Source organism: Coturnix japonica, unplaced genomic scaffold (assembly GCF_054131305.1).
Source record: "Coturnix japonica strain WE unplaced genomic scaffold, WE-NBRP24 Scf043, whole genome shotgun sequence".
In the NCBI taxonomy this organism is placed as follows: domain Eukaryota; kingdom Metazoa; phylum Chordata; class Aves; order Galliformes; family Phasianidae; genus Coturnix; species Coturnix japonica.
Genome location: NW_028188946.1, coordinates 2,887,444 through 2,903,006, shown reverse-complemented (window position 1 = coordinate 2,903,006; position 15,563 = coordinate 2,887,444). Strand labels below are relative to the sequence as shown.

Genomic DNA, 15,563 nt, shown 5'->3' with positions numbered 1-15,563 from the left:
TGAGAACATGGCACAGCACAATGTTCAACCATCACATCAACACATAGAGCACATTGCACAATACATTTTACATGTACAACATCCATATACAGCACATTGCACAATACATTGTACATGTACAACATCCATATACACAGCAAAATGTCCATCCCGGGTTACAGGCGCAGCATCAACATGTTGAGTACAGAGCACAGCGCAGTTGACAGACGCAGCATCCAAATATAGAGTACATTGCAGGGCACAAGGTACAATTACAGCATCCAAATATACAGAACATTGGCATGGCACAAGGTACAATTACAGCATCAGCACATTACATACACAGCAAGGCAAAATTGAACTCAATAACACAAACATCAATGGACTCAGTATTAAAGCCAATTTGATTAACAATAATTGACTGCAAAGCTAAAGCCAATGTGGCACATTCAAAATAACAGCACAGCGCTGAAACCAGCATAACTCAAAATGGCCACAAATGGGCACAAGTCAAAGAGTGGCCGGGAAGCAACTCAGCCCCCTCAGGCCATAGATAGTGGTTACGGGGCTGGGTTAGCCCGGATAGAAAAAAAAAATGGGCTAGCCCAGCCCCATAAGCAAGGATAAATAAAGCCAATTTGGCTAAAATAATTTGATTTCAAAAATAAAGCCAATTAATTTGAGTTAATTTGAGTTAATTGGAAGCCAATTTAGTTGACATAAATTAATTTTAAACCTAAAGCCAACTTAAGCCAATCAGAATTAGATAATTAGATTCCAAAGCAAAATCCAATTTGGTTGACAATAATTGAATAGAAAGCTGAAGCCAATCTGGGTTGAAATTAATTGACTCCAGAACAAAAGCCAATTTGGTTGACAAAAAATAATTGCACACACTGAAATCAGCGTAAATCTCATAATGGCCACAAATGGGCACAAGTCAAAGAGTGGCCGCAAATGGGCACGAGTCAAAGAGTGGCCGGGAAGCAACTCGGCTCCCTCAGGCCTTAAATGTAGGTTACGGGGCTGGGTTAGCCCGGATAGAAAAAAATGGGCTAGCCCAGCCCCGTAAGCAAGGATAAATAAAGCCAATTTGGCTGATATTAATTGAAATCAAACCTTAAACCAATTTGGTTAAGGTTAAATAACAGCAAAGTTAAAGCCAATTAGTTTAAAATTTAATGATTGCAAAGCTAAAGCCAATTAGTTTAAGATTAAATGATTGCAAAGCTACAGCCAATTAGATTAAACTTAAACAGTTGTAAAGCTACAACCAATTTAAGTAACATTAAAAAATTAGAAAACTAAAGCCAATTTAATTAACAATGACTGATTGATAGCTAAAACCAATTTTGTTAAAAGAATTAATTGAAAAGCTATAACCAATTTGATTAAGATTAATTAACAACATATCAAAAACAAATTTAGTTGCAGTTAAATGATTACAAAACAAAACCCAATGTGGGTGAAGTTAATACATTACTAAGCTAAAACCAATTTGTTTAAGCGTGATGTCAAATCTAAAACCAATTTGGGTAAGGTTAACTGAACGCAAACCTTAAACCAAATGGGTTAACAGAACTTAACTCAAAAGCTAATTCCAATTAAATGGAGGTTAATTGACTAACATGTAGCTGATGTGCTGTTGTGATGGATCGTCAGCCCCCCAAAGCTTTATTGAACGCCTGCATGGCAGCATGGAGCGCTGCATCAAAGGGGAACATCCATCAGCCAGGGAATATAAGGGCCCTGAGGAAGAAAGAGAGATAGTTAGATCAATGGGCTGAAGCCAGTGGGACATGAAAATGTAAAATAGTGGGCAAGGCCCAAAAATCTGCTACAAAAAAACACCAAAATGGAGCAAAAAGTGCAAAAGAAGAACACAGAGAATGCCAAAATGAACAGCAAGACCCAAAAGAGCAGCACAAAAAACATCAAAACAAAACATAATACAACACAAAACTCTGCAGAGAACAGGAATAGGGACATAAAGGCACAACAAAATGATGCAGGAAACTGCAAAATGGAAGAAAGCACCCAAGAGAACATCAAAATATTGGGCAAGGGCCTACAAAAGGATGCAGGGAACACTGAAAAGGAGGGCAAAGCCCAAGAGAACAAGAAAAGGAATGGCAAAATGGACTGCAAAGCCCAAAAGAATGATGCAATGGATGCCTAAATGGACGGCAAAGTCCAAAAGAATGATGCAATGGATGCCTAAATGGACGGCAAAGTCCAAAAGAATGATGCAATGGATGCCCAAATGGACGGCAAAGTCCAAAAGAATGATGCAAGATACACCAAAATGGAGGGCAAAGCCGAAGAGAACAACGCAAGGAACGCCAAAATGGAGGGCAAGAAAAACACTGCAAGAAGCAACTGAGCAACAGCAAAGAGAAAACACAAAGACAACACAGTAGGACAAGACTTTACCTGCTGGGCTGAGAGTTACCATCACAAAGCTGGGTCCAAGCAATGCAGGTTTCTGTTCCTCGCTGCTCTCATCAGGAGCCGCACATCTCTGTGCTCTGCTGGAACCTGTTGGACAAAAGAAGGCAATGAAGGCACTGGGATAGAATTAATGCTATTAGCAATATAATTAATGCTATTATGGATATAATTAATGCTACTTTTAAGTCTAAATTTGCAGTAAGTTTAACAATTGTATCCCACAATATGACCATAATTAAAGTAACTTTCACATAAAGCACTGAGCATCACTTTTATGACTGCATTTATCATAACAGACGCCTTTAGTATTGGGTAAATATTAGGTAAATTTCAGTTCCATTAACAAATACAGCTTACAGACTTTACCACTACAACCCGCATTAAGCCGGGGGAGCAGATCAAGATTAACACAAACAAAACTTCCCAGCAAATCCCAAAGACAAGCAGAACAACCACAGAAAGACACTGCAACAGAAAAGCAAAGCAAGCAGCCAAGGGTAAGACAAGGACAAAAGCAATAAGGAAAGCCAAGGGAAAGCCAAAGCGAAAGCAACAGCAAACAGACCATTATAGGGAACACCAAGAACAAAGGCCAAAGGGAAAACAGCGTGGAGAGCCAAGAGAACAACAAAGGGAACAATGAAACAGAGGGCAAGGCCCAAAAGAATGATGCATGGAACTGCAAGATAGAGCAAGGCCATAAAGAACACTGCAGGGAACATCAAGATGGAGAGCAAGGCCCAAAAGGGCACATACAACATCAAGATGTGGGGCAAGGCCTAAAAGAACACTGCATGGAAGTGCAAAACAGAGGGCAAGGCCCAAAACAGCACTGCTGAAACATCAAGATGGAGGGCAAGGGCCAAAAAAGACCATGTAAAACATCAAGATGGATGGCAAGGCCAAAGAGAACATCACGCAGAACATCAAGATGAGGACAAGGCCCAGAAGAACACTGCAAGGAACATCAAGATGGAGGGCAAAGCTGAAGAGAAAACTGCAGCAAACACCAAGATGGATGGCTAGGCCCAAAAGGGCACTACAAGAAACATCAAGATGGGGGGCAAGGCCCAAAAGGGCATTAAAGGAACATCAAGATGGGAGGCAAGGCCCAAAAGGGCACTACAAGAAACATCAAGATGGGGGGCAAGGCCCAATAGAACATTGCAAAGATGATCAAGATGGAGGGCAAAACAGCAGAGGAAACTGCTTGGAACTCCAACATGGAATGAAAGGCTGAAGGGAATGAAGCACCAAAATGAACAACAAGGCCCATAGAATGAACAGAACATAAAGTGAGAACAAAGGAAACACTGCAGGAAATGCTGGAGAAACAGCAGAGAACAGAGGAAATGAGAATGCAGAAGGATGAGAGCAGATATTATCATTATAATAATGGAACATTACCTTCAATTTCAGTATGGAACAGGTAAAAAGCAATTGTGTGTGCTGCCCTTACCTGCTGGGCTGAGAGTTACCATCAGCAAAGCTGGGTCTGGAGCATTCCAGGCAATGCAGGTTTCTGTTCCTCACTGCTCTCATCAGTAGGATAGAATCCATGCTATTAGGGATGGAATAAATACTATTAGAAATAGAAGTAATGCTATTTCTAAGGTTAAAGGTGCAGTTACTTTAAAATGGTATTTTGCACTATGATTAGAATGAAAGGTACTTAAAAACAAAGGGTTCAATTTACAGATACTCTACAGAAAACTGCAATTATCACTAAATTTCCCATTAAGGCCATAAAGTTCCTGCAATTATCCCATAAAGTTCCCTTAAGGTCAAGATTACCATGAATGCTGCCTCCCAGCAAACCCCATAGAGCCAAAGGCAGCAGAACAAGCACAGAAAGCCCCAACAAATGGAAAGCAAAGCAAACACCAACAGTAAGGCAAGGGCAACAGTAATAAAACAGCCAAGGGAAAGCAACAGCAAGGAGAGTGGTATGAAACACCAAGAACAGAGGGCAAAGGGAAGGCGGAGTAGGAGGCCAAATGGAAACAGCAAAAGAACACTGCATGGAACAACAAAAAGGAGGGCACGGCCCAAGAGAACATGGCAGGGAACATCAAGATGGAGAACAAGGCCCAAAAGGGCATTAAAGGAACATCAAGATGGAGAACAAGGCCCAAAAGGGCACATACAACATCAAGGTTTAGGGCAAGGCCTAAAAGAACACTGCATGGAACTGCAAAACAGAGGGCAAGGCCCAAAACAGCACTGCTGAAACATCAAGATGGAGGGCAAGGGCCAAAAAAATGATCACGTAAAGCATCAAGATGGAGGGCAAGGCCCAAGGGAACATCATGCAGAACATCAAGATTAGGACAAGGCCCAGAAGAACACTGCAAGGAACATCAAGATGGAGGGCAAGGCCCAAAAGGGCACAACAAGAAACATCAAGATGGGGGGCAAGGCCCAAAAGGGCACTACAAGAAACATCAAGATGGGGGGCAAGGCCCAACAGGGCACTACAAGAAACATCAAGATGGGGGGCAAGGCCCAACAGGGCACTACAAGAAACATCAAGATGGGGGGCAAGGCCCAAAAGGGCACTACAAGAAACATCAAGATGGGGGGCAAGGCCCAACAGGGCACTACAAGAAACATCAAGATGGGGGGCAAGGCCTAAAAGGGCACTACAAGAAACATCAAGATGGGGGGCAAGGCAGCAGAGGAAACTGCTTGGAACTCCAACATGGAATGAAAGGCTGAAGGGAATGAAGCACCAAAATGAACAACAAGGCCCATAGAATGAACAGAACATAAAGTGAGAACAAAGGAAACACTGCAGGAAATGCTGGAGAAACAGCAGAGAACAGAGGAAAAGAGAATGCAGAAGGATGAGAGCAGATATTATCATTATAATAATGGAACATTACCTTCAATTTCAGTATGGAACAGGTAAAAAGCAATTGTGTGTGCTGCCCTTACCTGCTGGGCTGAGAGTTACCATCAGCAAAGCTGGGTCCAGGCAATGCAGGTTTCTGTTCCTCACTGCTCTCATCAGGAGCCGCACGTCTCTGTGCTCTGCTGGAACCTGTTGGACACAACACAGCAATGAAGGCACTGCCCACATCTGCAGGGAGCTCATAGACACAGCACTCACCTTGGGTTTGGTAGGTAGGGATGTTGGAACCAACGGGGCCCCATGAGACCCCATTGGAACCAATAGGGCCCCACATAAGACCCCATTGGACCTTATAAGGTCAACAACCCAGTGCAAGACCAACCAAGGTCCTGAAATCAAACAGTCTATGAGTCCAGATGAGATGCATTGCAGACTGAGAAGTGGTGACAATGGGGTGCAGTCCGGTGAGCAGAAACACGGCCAACATGGCACTCCTTTGTAGGAAGGTAGAAGGGATGAGCCCAGGAACCGCTGAGCCGTCGGTCCCACTGCTGTGCTGGGAATGACCACAAAGCAGATCCTCATAGAAGGACCCAGGGCTCATGGAAGGCAGGAGGTGATGATGGAGATCCTCATAGAAGGACCCAGAGCTCATGGAAGGCAGGAGGTGATGATGGAGATCCTCATAGAAGGACCCAGGGCTCATGGAAGGCAGGAGGTGATGATGGAGATCCTCATAGAAGGACACAGGGCTCATGGAAGCAGGAGGTGATGATGGAGATCCTCATAGAAGGACCCAGGGCTCATGGAGGCAGGAGGTGATGATGGAGATCCTCATAGAAGGACCCAGGGCTCATGGAAGGCAGGAGGTGATGATGGAGATCTCATAGAAGGACTCAGGGCTCATGGAAGGCAGGAGGTGACGATGGAGAACCAACACAGCCTCACCAAGGGCAAATGCTCCTTGACTGACCTCATAGACTTCTATGATGGCACTGATACATCAGCAGACGAAGGAAGAGCTGCTGATATCATCTACTTAGACTTCACCAAGGCCTCTGATGCAGGACCCCACACCATCCTCATGTCCAAGTGATGAAGACACCAAGTGGGCGGGAAGATGATGAGATGGATGAAGAACTGGCTGTAGAACCGAGTCCAGAGAGCAGCAGCCAATGGCTCCATGTCCAGGTGGAGATAGTGATGAACAACGCCCCATAGGAGCCAGCACTGGGGCTGATACTCTGCAATATATGAGCATAGAATCAAATGATGATCAGCACTGAGAACAAGAATGACCATCTCCATTCAACCCCCTGCTATGGGGACAGTCACCAACCACCACACCAAGGTCCCACAGCCTCAAACACCTCTAGGGATGGAGCATCCCAAAGTGACCCATAACACCCCCAAACCCTGCAATAAAGAAGGGATCGCTCACCCCATTGTGAAGGCTGAGCCCTCCATCCAAAGGAAGGAGGCTTTAGATACAGCTCCTTCTCATACCCATCCATAAGTAGATATAGCTCCTTCTCACCCCCATCCATAAGTGCTGTTAGGAGCAATCAAAAGGAGAAGATATCAGTCCAGTAATAAAGAAGAAATTCCTTACCCCATTGCAAAGCCAAAGACTCACCATTGACCCCAAAGGAAAGGATCTCCAAGCAGAGTCCCATCCCATATGGCATCCAGACCTCAAAAGCAGCAGGAAGGAGAATCCTCTCCCTCAATGCTCCCATAGGAGCACCGAGCTGGAACTGATGCTGCCCCCTGCCCTTCCCAGCCCTTAAATACCAGTCAAGGAGGGGAGGAGCCAGGCTCCAACCAATCACAGTCCACCCCTCAACGGCCCCCACCTGTGCCCATGGGGTGGGCCCCTCCCCTCAGCAGGTGCCCAATCAGGATGTTACATAACATCCCCATTCAAGAACAAAGACAAAAACAAAACAGTAACAGGTGAGTAATTATATTTATTTGTTCTTATAGGGGAGGGTTGTGGATAGAGGAGAAACAACAGCACAGTATATGGACACGGGGGTGCAGATCTCACTCTTGCAATGGGGTGACACTGTGGGCACTGCTCTAGGGTAGATGCTGGGGAGACATTGGAACGATGGGGGGTCATGGGGACGATGATAATTATTATATAATCAGGGTGATATAATAGAAATGCTTAGTCATGGTTGGAAGCCATGATGGGGCGGGGACACAGCAGTACAGCCCAAGTGCAGGCAATGCACCTGATTGGCTGCAGGGCTGGCTCCGCCCCCTCCTGGTGCTCATATAAGGGCTGTCACCGTGGGGCAGCAGGTATTTGCTGGAGCTCCTCGCTGAGGTCACATCTACCCACATGAAGAAGCTCTTCTGCTCTGTTGCTGCCTTGGACCAAGAGCTGCTGGATGGAGCTGCAGGACTTGGCTTCTCCGCCATCACGTTGCTCGGCCTAGAACAGCACTACAGGAGGTGAGTTCTGGCTCTGATACTTGAATAATGCTGAGCTGATGGGGGGCAGAGATGTTTGGGGGGGGATGTTGAGGTGTCTGGGGGGGGACATGGAGCTCATGTTTGAAAATGAAGCTGTATGTAGATGTGGAGGTATCAATAGATTTACACAAGGAACCATGTTGGAATGTGACGATGAGTAGATGAGGTTTTCTTCCGCTTTAACCCTGCTTTTCTTGGTTTTCTTCCGCTCTAACCCTGCTTTTCTTGGTTTTCTTCTGCTCTAACCCTGTTTTTCTTAGTTTTCTTCCGTTCTTACCCGGCTTTTCTTGGTTTTCTTCCACTCTAAGCCTGTTTTTCTTGGTTTTCTTCCTTTCTAACCCTCCTTTTCTTGGTTTTCTTCCGCTCTAACCCTACTTTTCTTGGTTTTGTTCCATTCTAAACCGGCTTTTCTTGGTTTTCTTCTCCTCTAACTCTCTTTTTCTTGTTTTTTTTCGGCTCTAACCCTGTTTTTCTTGGTTTTCTTCCGCTCTAACCCTGTTTATCTTGGTTTTCTTCGGCTCTAACCCTGCTTTTCTTGGTTTTCTTCCGTTCTAACCCGGCTTTTTTTGGTTTTCTTCTGCTCTAACCCTGTTTTTCTTGTTTTTTTTCGGCTCTCTCCCTGTTTTTCTTGGTTTTCTTCCATTCTAACCCGGCTTTTCTTGGTATTCTTCCGTTCTCACCCGGCTTTACTTGGTTTTCTTCTGTTCTAACCCTGTTTTTCTTGGTTTTTTTCGGCTTTAAGCCTGCTTTTCTTGGTTTTCTTCTGCTGTAACCCTGCTTTTCTTGGTTTTCTTCCGTTCTAACCCTGCTTTTCTTGGTTTTCTTCCGTTCTAACCCTGCTTTTCTTGGTTTTCTTCCGCTCTAACCCTGCTTCTCTTGGTTTTCTTCCGCTCTAACCCTGCTTTTCTTGGTTTTCTTCTGCTCTAACCTTGTTTTTCTTGGTTTTCTTCCGTTCTTACCCGGCTTTTCTTGGTTTTCTTCTGCTCTAACCCTGTTTTTCTTGGTTTTTTTCGGCTCTTACCCTGCTTTTCTTGGTTTTCTTCCGTTCTAACCCGGCTTTTCTTGGTTTTCTTCTGCTCTAACCCTGTTTTTCTTGTTTTTTTTCGGCTCTAACATAGTTTTTCTTGGTTTTCATCCATTCTAACCCGGCTTTTCTTGGTTTCCTTCTGCTCTAACCCTGTTTTTCTTGGTTTTTTACGGCTCTAACCCTGTTTTTCTTGGTTTTCTTCCGTTCTAACCCGGCTTTTCTTGGTTTTCTTCTGTTCTAACCCGGCTTTTCTTGGTTTTCTTCTGTTCTAAACCTGTTTTTCTTGGTTTTCTTCCATTCTAACCCGGCTTTTCTTGGTTTTCTTCTGCTCTAACCCTGTTTTTCTTGGTTTTTTTCGGCTCTAACCCTGTTTTTCTTGGTTTTCTTCCGTTCTAACCCGGCTTTTCCTGGTTTTCTTCCGTTCTAACCCGGCTTTTCTTGGTTTTCTTCTGCTCTAAGTCTGTTTTTCTTGGTTTTTTTCAGCTCCAACCCTGTCTTTCTTGGTTTTCTTCCGTTCTAACCCTGCTTTTCTTGGTTTTCTTCCGTTCTAACCCTGCTTTTCTTGGTTTTCTTCCGCTCTAACCCTGCTTTTCTTGGTTTCCTTCCGTTCTAACCCGGCTTTTCCTGGTTTTCTTCCGTTCTAACCCGGCTTTTCTTGGTTTTCTTCTGCTCTAACCCTGTTTTTCTTGTTTTTTTCCGGCTCTAACCCTGTTTTTCTTGGTTTTCTTCCATTCTAACCCGGCTTCTCTTGGTTTTCTTCTGTTCTAACCCTGTTTTTCTTGGATTTTTTCGGCTCTAACCCTGTTTTTCTAGGTTTTCTTCCGTTCTAACCCGGCTTTTCTTGGTTTTTTTCTGCTCTAAGTCTGTTTTTCTTGTTTTTTTTCGGCTCCAACCCTGTCTTTCTTGGTTTTCTTCCGTTCAACCCTGCTTTTCTTGGTTTTTCTTCCGTTCTAACCCTGTTTTTCTTGGTTTTCTTCCGCTCTAACCCTGCTTTTCTTGGTTTTCTTCCGCTCTAACCCTGCTTTTCTTGGTTTTCTTCTGCTCTAACCCTGTTTTTCTTGGTTTTCTTCCGTTCTTACCCGGCTTTTCTTGGTTTTCATCTGCTCTAACCCTGTTTTTCTTGGTTTTTTTCGGCTCTAACCCGGCTTTACTTGGTTTTCTTCTGCTCTAAGCCTGTTTTTCTTGGTTTTCTTTCGCTCTAACCCGGCTTTTCTTGGTTTTCTTCCGCTCTAACCCGGCTTTTCTTGGTTTTCTTCTGCTCTAACCCTGTTTTTCTTGGTTTTCTTCCGTTCTTGCCCGTTTTTTCTTGGTTTTCTTCTGCTCTAACCCTGTTTTTCTTGGTTTTTTTCAGCTCTAAGCCTGTTTTTCTTGGTTTTTTTCGTTCTAACCCAGCTTTTCTTGGTTTTCTTCCGTTCTAACCCGGGTTTTCTTGGTTTTCTTCTGCTCTAACCCTGTTTTTCTTGTTTTTTTTTGGCTTTAAGCCTGTTTTTCTTGGGTTTTTTCGTTCTAACCCGGCTTTTCTTGGTTTTCTTCCGTTCTAACCCTGCTTTTCTTGGATTTCTTCCGTTCTAACCCTGCTTTTCTTGGTTTTCTTCCACTCTAACCCTGTTTTTCTTGTTTTTTTTCGGCTCTAACCCTGCTTTTCTTGGTTTTCTTCCGCTCTAACCCTGTTTTTCTTGGTTTCTTCGGCTGTAACCCTGCTTTTCTTGGTTTTCTTCCGTTCTAACCCGGCTTTTCTTGGTTTTCTTCTGCTCTAACCCTGTTTTTCTTGTTTTTTTTCGGCTCTAACCTTGTTTTTCTTGGTATTCTTCCGTTCTGACACTGCTTTTCTTGGTTTTCTTCTGCTCTAACCCTGTTTTTCTTGTTTTCTTTCGGCTGTAACTCTGTTTTTCTTGGTTTTCTTCCGTTCTAACCCGGCCTTTCCTGGTTTTCTTCCGCTCTAACCCGGCTTTTCTTGGTTTTCTTCTGTTCTAACCCTGTTTTTCTTGGTTTTTTTCGGCTTTAAGCCTGCTTTTCTTGGTTTTCTTCCGTTCTAACCCTGTTTTTCTTGGTTTTCTTCGGCTCTAACCCTGCTTTTCTTGGTTTTCTTCCGTTCTAACCCGGCTTTTCTTGGTTTTCTTCTGCTCTAACCCAGTTTTTCTTGTTTTTTTTCGGCTCTAACCCTGTTTTTCTTGGTTTTCTTCCATTATAACACTGTTTTTCTTGGTTTTCTTCCGTTCTCACCCGGCTTTTCTTGGTTTTCTTCTGTTCTAACCCTGTTTTTCTTGGTTTTTTTCAGCTTTAAGCCTGCTTTTCTTGGTTTTCTTCTGCTGTAACCCTGCTTTTCTTGTTTTTCTTCCGTTCTAACCCTGCTTTTCTTTGTTTTCTTCCGCTCTAACCGGGCTTCTCTTAGTTTTCTTCCGCTCTAACCCTGCTTTTCTTGGTTTTCTTCTGCTCTAACCCTGTTTTTCTTGGTTTTCTTCCATTCTTACCCGGCTTTTCTTGGTTTTCTTCTGCTCTAACCCTGTTTTTCTTGTTTTTTTTTGGCTCTAACCCTGTTTTTCTTGGTTTTCTTCCGTTCTTACCCGTCTTTTCTTGGTTTTCTTCTGCTCTAACCCTGTTTTTCTTGTTTTTTTTCGGCTCTAACCCGGCTTTACTTGGTTTTCTTCCGTTCTAACCCGGCTTTTTTTGGTTTTCTTCTGCTCTAACCCTGTTTTTCTTGTTTTTTTTCAGCTCTAACCCTGTTTTTCTTTGTTTTCTTCCGTTCTAACCCTGTTTTTCTTGGTTTTCTTCCGTTCTCACCCGGCTTTTCTTGGTTTTCTTCTGTTCTAACCCTGTTTTTCTTGGTTTTTTTCGGCTTTAAGCCTGCTTTTCTTGGTTTTCTTGTGCTGTAACCCTGCTTTTCTTGTTTTTCTTCCGTTCTAACCCTGCTTTTCTTGGTTTTCTTCCGCTCTAACCCGTCTTCTCTTGGTTTTCTTCCGCTCTAACCCTGCTTTTCTTGGTTTTCTTCTGCTCTAACCCTGTTTTTCTTGGTTTTCTTCCATTCTTAGCCGGCTTTTCTTGGTTTTCTTCTGCTCTAACCCTGTTTTTCTTGGTTTTTTTCGTTCTAACCCAGCTTTTCTTGGTTTTCTTCCGTTCTAACCCGGCTTTTCTTGGTTTTCTTCTGCTCTAACCCTGTTTTTCTTGGTTTTTTTCGGCTTTAAGCCTGCTTTTCTTGGTTTTTTTCGTTCTAACCCGGCTTTTCTTGGTTTTCTTCCGTTCTAACCCTGCTTTTCTTGGATTTCTTCCGCTCTAACCCTGCTTTTCTTGGTTTTCTTCCACTGTAACCCTGTTTTTCTTGTTTTTTTTCGGCTCTAACTATGCTTTTCTTGGTTTTCTTCCGCTCTAACACTGTTTTTCTTGGTTTCTTCGGCTGTAACCCTGCTTTTCTTGGTTTTCTTCCGTTCTAACCCGGCTTTTCTTGGTTTTCTTCTGCTCTAACCCTGTTTTTCTTGGTTTTTTTCGGCTCTAACCTTGTTTTTCTTGGTATTCTTCCGTTCTGACCCGGCTGTTCTTCGTTTTCTTCTGCTCTAACCCTGTTTTTCTTGTTTTCTTTCGGCTGTAACTCTGTTTTTCTTGGTTTTCTTCCGTTCTAACCCGGCCTTTCCTGGTTTTCTTCCGCTCTAACCCGGCTTTTCTTGGTTTTCTTCTGTTCTAACCCTGTTTTTCTTGGTTTTTTTCGGCTTTAAACCTGCTTTTCTTGGTTTTCTTCCGCTCTAACCCTGCTTTTCTTGGTTTTCTTCCGCTCTAACCCGGCTTTTCTTGGTTTTCTTCTGCTCTAACCCTGCTTTTCTTGGTTTTCTTCCGCTCTAACCCTGCTTTTCTTGGTTTTCTTCTGCTCTAACCCTGTTTTTCTTGGTTTTCTTCCGTTCTTACCCGGCTTTTCTTGGTTTTCTTCTGCTCTAACCCTGTTTTTCTTGGTTTTTTTCAGCTCTAACCCTGTTTTTCTTGGTTTTCTTCCACTCGAACCCTTCTTTTCTTGGTTTTCTTCAGTTCTAACCCTGCTTTTCTTGGTTTTCTTCCGTTCTAACCCTGTTTTTCTTGGTTTTCTTCGGCTCTAACCCTGCTTTTCTTGGTTTTCTTCCGTTCTAACCCTGCTTTTCTTGGTTTTCTTCCGTTCTAACCCTGTTTTTCTTGGTTTTCTTCGGCTCTAACCCTGCTTTTCTTGGTTTTCTTCCGTTCTCACCCGGCTTTTCTTGGTTTTCTTCTGCTCTAACCCAGTTTTTCTTGTTTTTTTTCGGCTCTAACCCTGTTTTTCTTGGTTTTCTTCCATTATAACCCTGTTTTTCTTGGATTTCTTCCGTTCTCACCCGGCTTTTCTTGGTTTTCTTCTGTTCTAACCCTGTTTTTCTTGGTTTTTTTCAGCTTTAAGCCTGCTTTTCTTTGTTTTCTTCTGCAGTAACCCTGCTTTTCTTGTTTTTCTTCCGTTCTAACCCTGCTTTTCTTGGTTTTCTTCCGCTCTAACCCGGCTTCTCTTGGTTTTCTTCCGCTCTAACCCTGCTTTTCTTGGTTTTCTTCTGCTCTAACCCTGTTTTTCTTGGTTTTCTTTTGTTCTAACCCGGCCTTTCCTGGTTTTCTTCCGCTCTAACCCGGCTTTTCTTGGTTTTCTTCCATTATAACCCTGTTTTTCTTGGTTTTCTTCCGTTCTCACCCGGCTTTTCTTGGTTTTCTTCTGTTCTAACCCTGTTTTTCTTGGTTTTTTTCAGCTTTAAGCCTGCTTTTCTTGGTTTTCTTCTGCTGTAACCCTGCTTTTCTTGTTTTTCTTCCGTTCTAACCCTGCTTTTCTTGGTTTTCTTCCGCTCTAACCCGGCTTCTCTTGGTTTTCTTCCGCTCTAACCCTGCTTTTCTTGGTTTTCTTCTGCTCTAACCCTGTTTTTCTTGGTTTTCTTTTGTTCTAACCCGGCCTTTCTTGTTTTCTTCCGCTCTAACCCGGCTTTTCTTGGTTTTCTTCTGTTCTAACCCTGTTTTTCTTGGTTTTTTTCGGCTTTAAACCTGCTTTTCTTGGTTTTCTTCCGCTCTAACCCTGCTTTTCTTGGTTTTCTTCCGCTCTAACCCTGCTTTTCTTGGTTTTCTTCTGCTCTAACCCTGCTTTTCTTGGTTTTCTTCCGCTCTAACCCTGCTTTTCTTGGTTTTCTTCTGCTCTAACCCTGTTTTTCTTGGTTTTCTTCCGTTCTTACCCGGCTTTTCTTGGTTTTCTTCTGCTCTAACCCTGTTTTTCTTGGTTTTTTTCAGCTCTAACCCTGTTTTTCTTGGTTTTCTTCCACTCGAACCCTGCTTTTCTTGGTTTTCTTCAGTTCTAACCCTGCTTTTCTAGGTTTTCTTCCGTTCTAACCCTGTTTTTCTTGGTTTTCTTCCGCTCTAACCCTGCTTTTCTTGGTTTTCTTCTGTTCTAACCCTGCTTTTCTTGGTTTTCTTCCGTTCTAACCCTGTTTTTCTTGGTTTTTTTCGGCTCTAACCCTGCTTTTCTTGGTTTTCTTCCGTTCTAACCCGGCTTTTCTTGGTTTTCTTCTGCTCTAACCCAGTTTTTCTTGTTTTTTTTCGGCTCTAACCCTGTTTTTCTTGGTTTTCTTCCATTATAACCCTGTTTTTCTTGGTTTTCTTCCGTTCTCACCCGGCTTTTCTTGGTTTTCTTCTGTTCTAACCCTGTTTTTCTTGGTTTTTTTCAGCTTAAAGCCTGCTTTTCTTGGTTTTCTTCTGCTGTAACCCTGCTTTTCTTGTTTTTCTTCCGTTCTAACCCTGCTTTTCTTGGTTTTCTTCCGCTCTAACCCGGCTTCTCTTGGTTTTCTTCCGCTCTAACCCTGCTTTTCTTGGTTTTCTTCTGCTCTAACCCTGTTTTTCTTGGTTTTCTTCCATTCTTACCCGGCTTTTCTTGGTTTTCTTCTGCTCTAACCCTGTTTTTCTTGGTTTTTTTCGGCTCTAACCCTGCTTTACTTGGTTTTCTTCCGTTCTAACCCGGCTTTTCTTGGTTTTCTTCTGCTCTATGCCTGTTTTTCTTGTTTTTTTTCGGCTCTAACCCTGTTTTTCTTGGTTTTCTTCCGTTCTTACCCGTCTTTTCTCGGTTTTCTTCTGCTCTAACCCTGTTTTTCTTGTTTTTTTTCGGCTCTAACCCGGCTTTACTTGGTTTTCTTCCGTTCTAACCCGGCTTTTCTTGGTTTTCTTCTGCTCTAACCCTGTTTTTCTTGTCTTTTTTCAGCTCTAACCCTGTTTTTCTTGGTTTTCTTCTGTTCTAACCCTGTTTTTCTTGGTTTTCTTCCGTTCTCACCCGGCTTTTCTTTGTTTTCTTCTGTTCTAACCCTGTTTTTCTTGTTTTTTTTTGGCTTTAAGCCTGCTTTTCTTGGTTTTCTTCTGCTGTAACCCTGCTTTTCTTGTTTTTCTTCCGTTCTAACCCTGCTTTTCTTGGTTTTCTTCCGCTCTAACCCGGCTTGTCTTGGTTTTCTTCCGCTCTAACCCTGCTTTTCTTGGTTTTCTTCTGCTCTAACCCTGTTTTTCTTGGTTTTCTTCCATTCTTACCCGGCTTTTCTTGGTTTTCTTCTGCTCTAACCCTGTTTTTCTTGGTATTTTCGGCTCTAACCCTGCTTTTCCTGGTTTTCTTCCGTTCTAACCCGGCTTTTCTTGGTTTTCTTCTGCTCTAAGCCTGTTTTTCTTGTTTTTTTTCGGCTCTAACCCTGTTTTTCTTGGTTTTCTTTTATTTTAACCCTGCTTTTCTTGGTTTTCTTCTGCTCTAACCCTGCTTTTCTTGGTTTTCTTCCG

The 15,563-nt window shown here is 43.0% G+C and overlaps 1 long non-coding RNA gene across 1 annotated transcript; it reads right to left on the bottom strand.

Moving 5' to 3' along the window:
- Positions 1-1,619: 1,619 nt before the first annotated feature.
- On the bottom strand, positions 1,620-6,523 carry LOC146752637 (uncharacterized). Its single transcript, XR_014940517.1, has 4 exons — positions 5,368-6,523; positions 3,890-3,991; positions 2,413-2,517; positions 1,620-1,728 (listed from the first exon to the last, which is right to left on the bottom strand). It is a non-coding gene; the product is annotated as an uncharacterized LOC146752637 (long non-coding RNA).
- Positions 6,524-15,563: the final 9,040 nt, after the last annotated feature.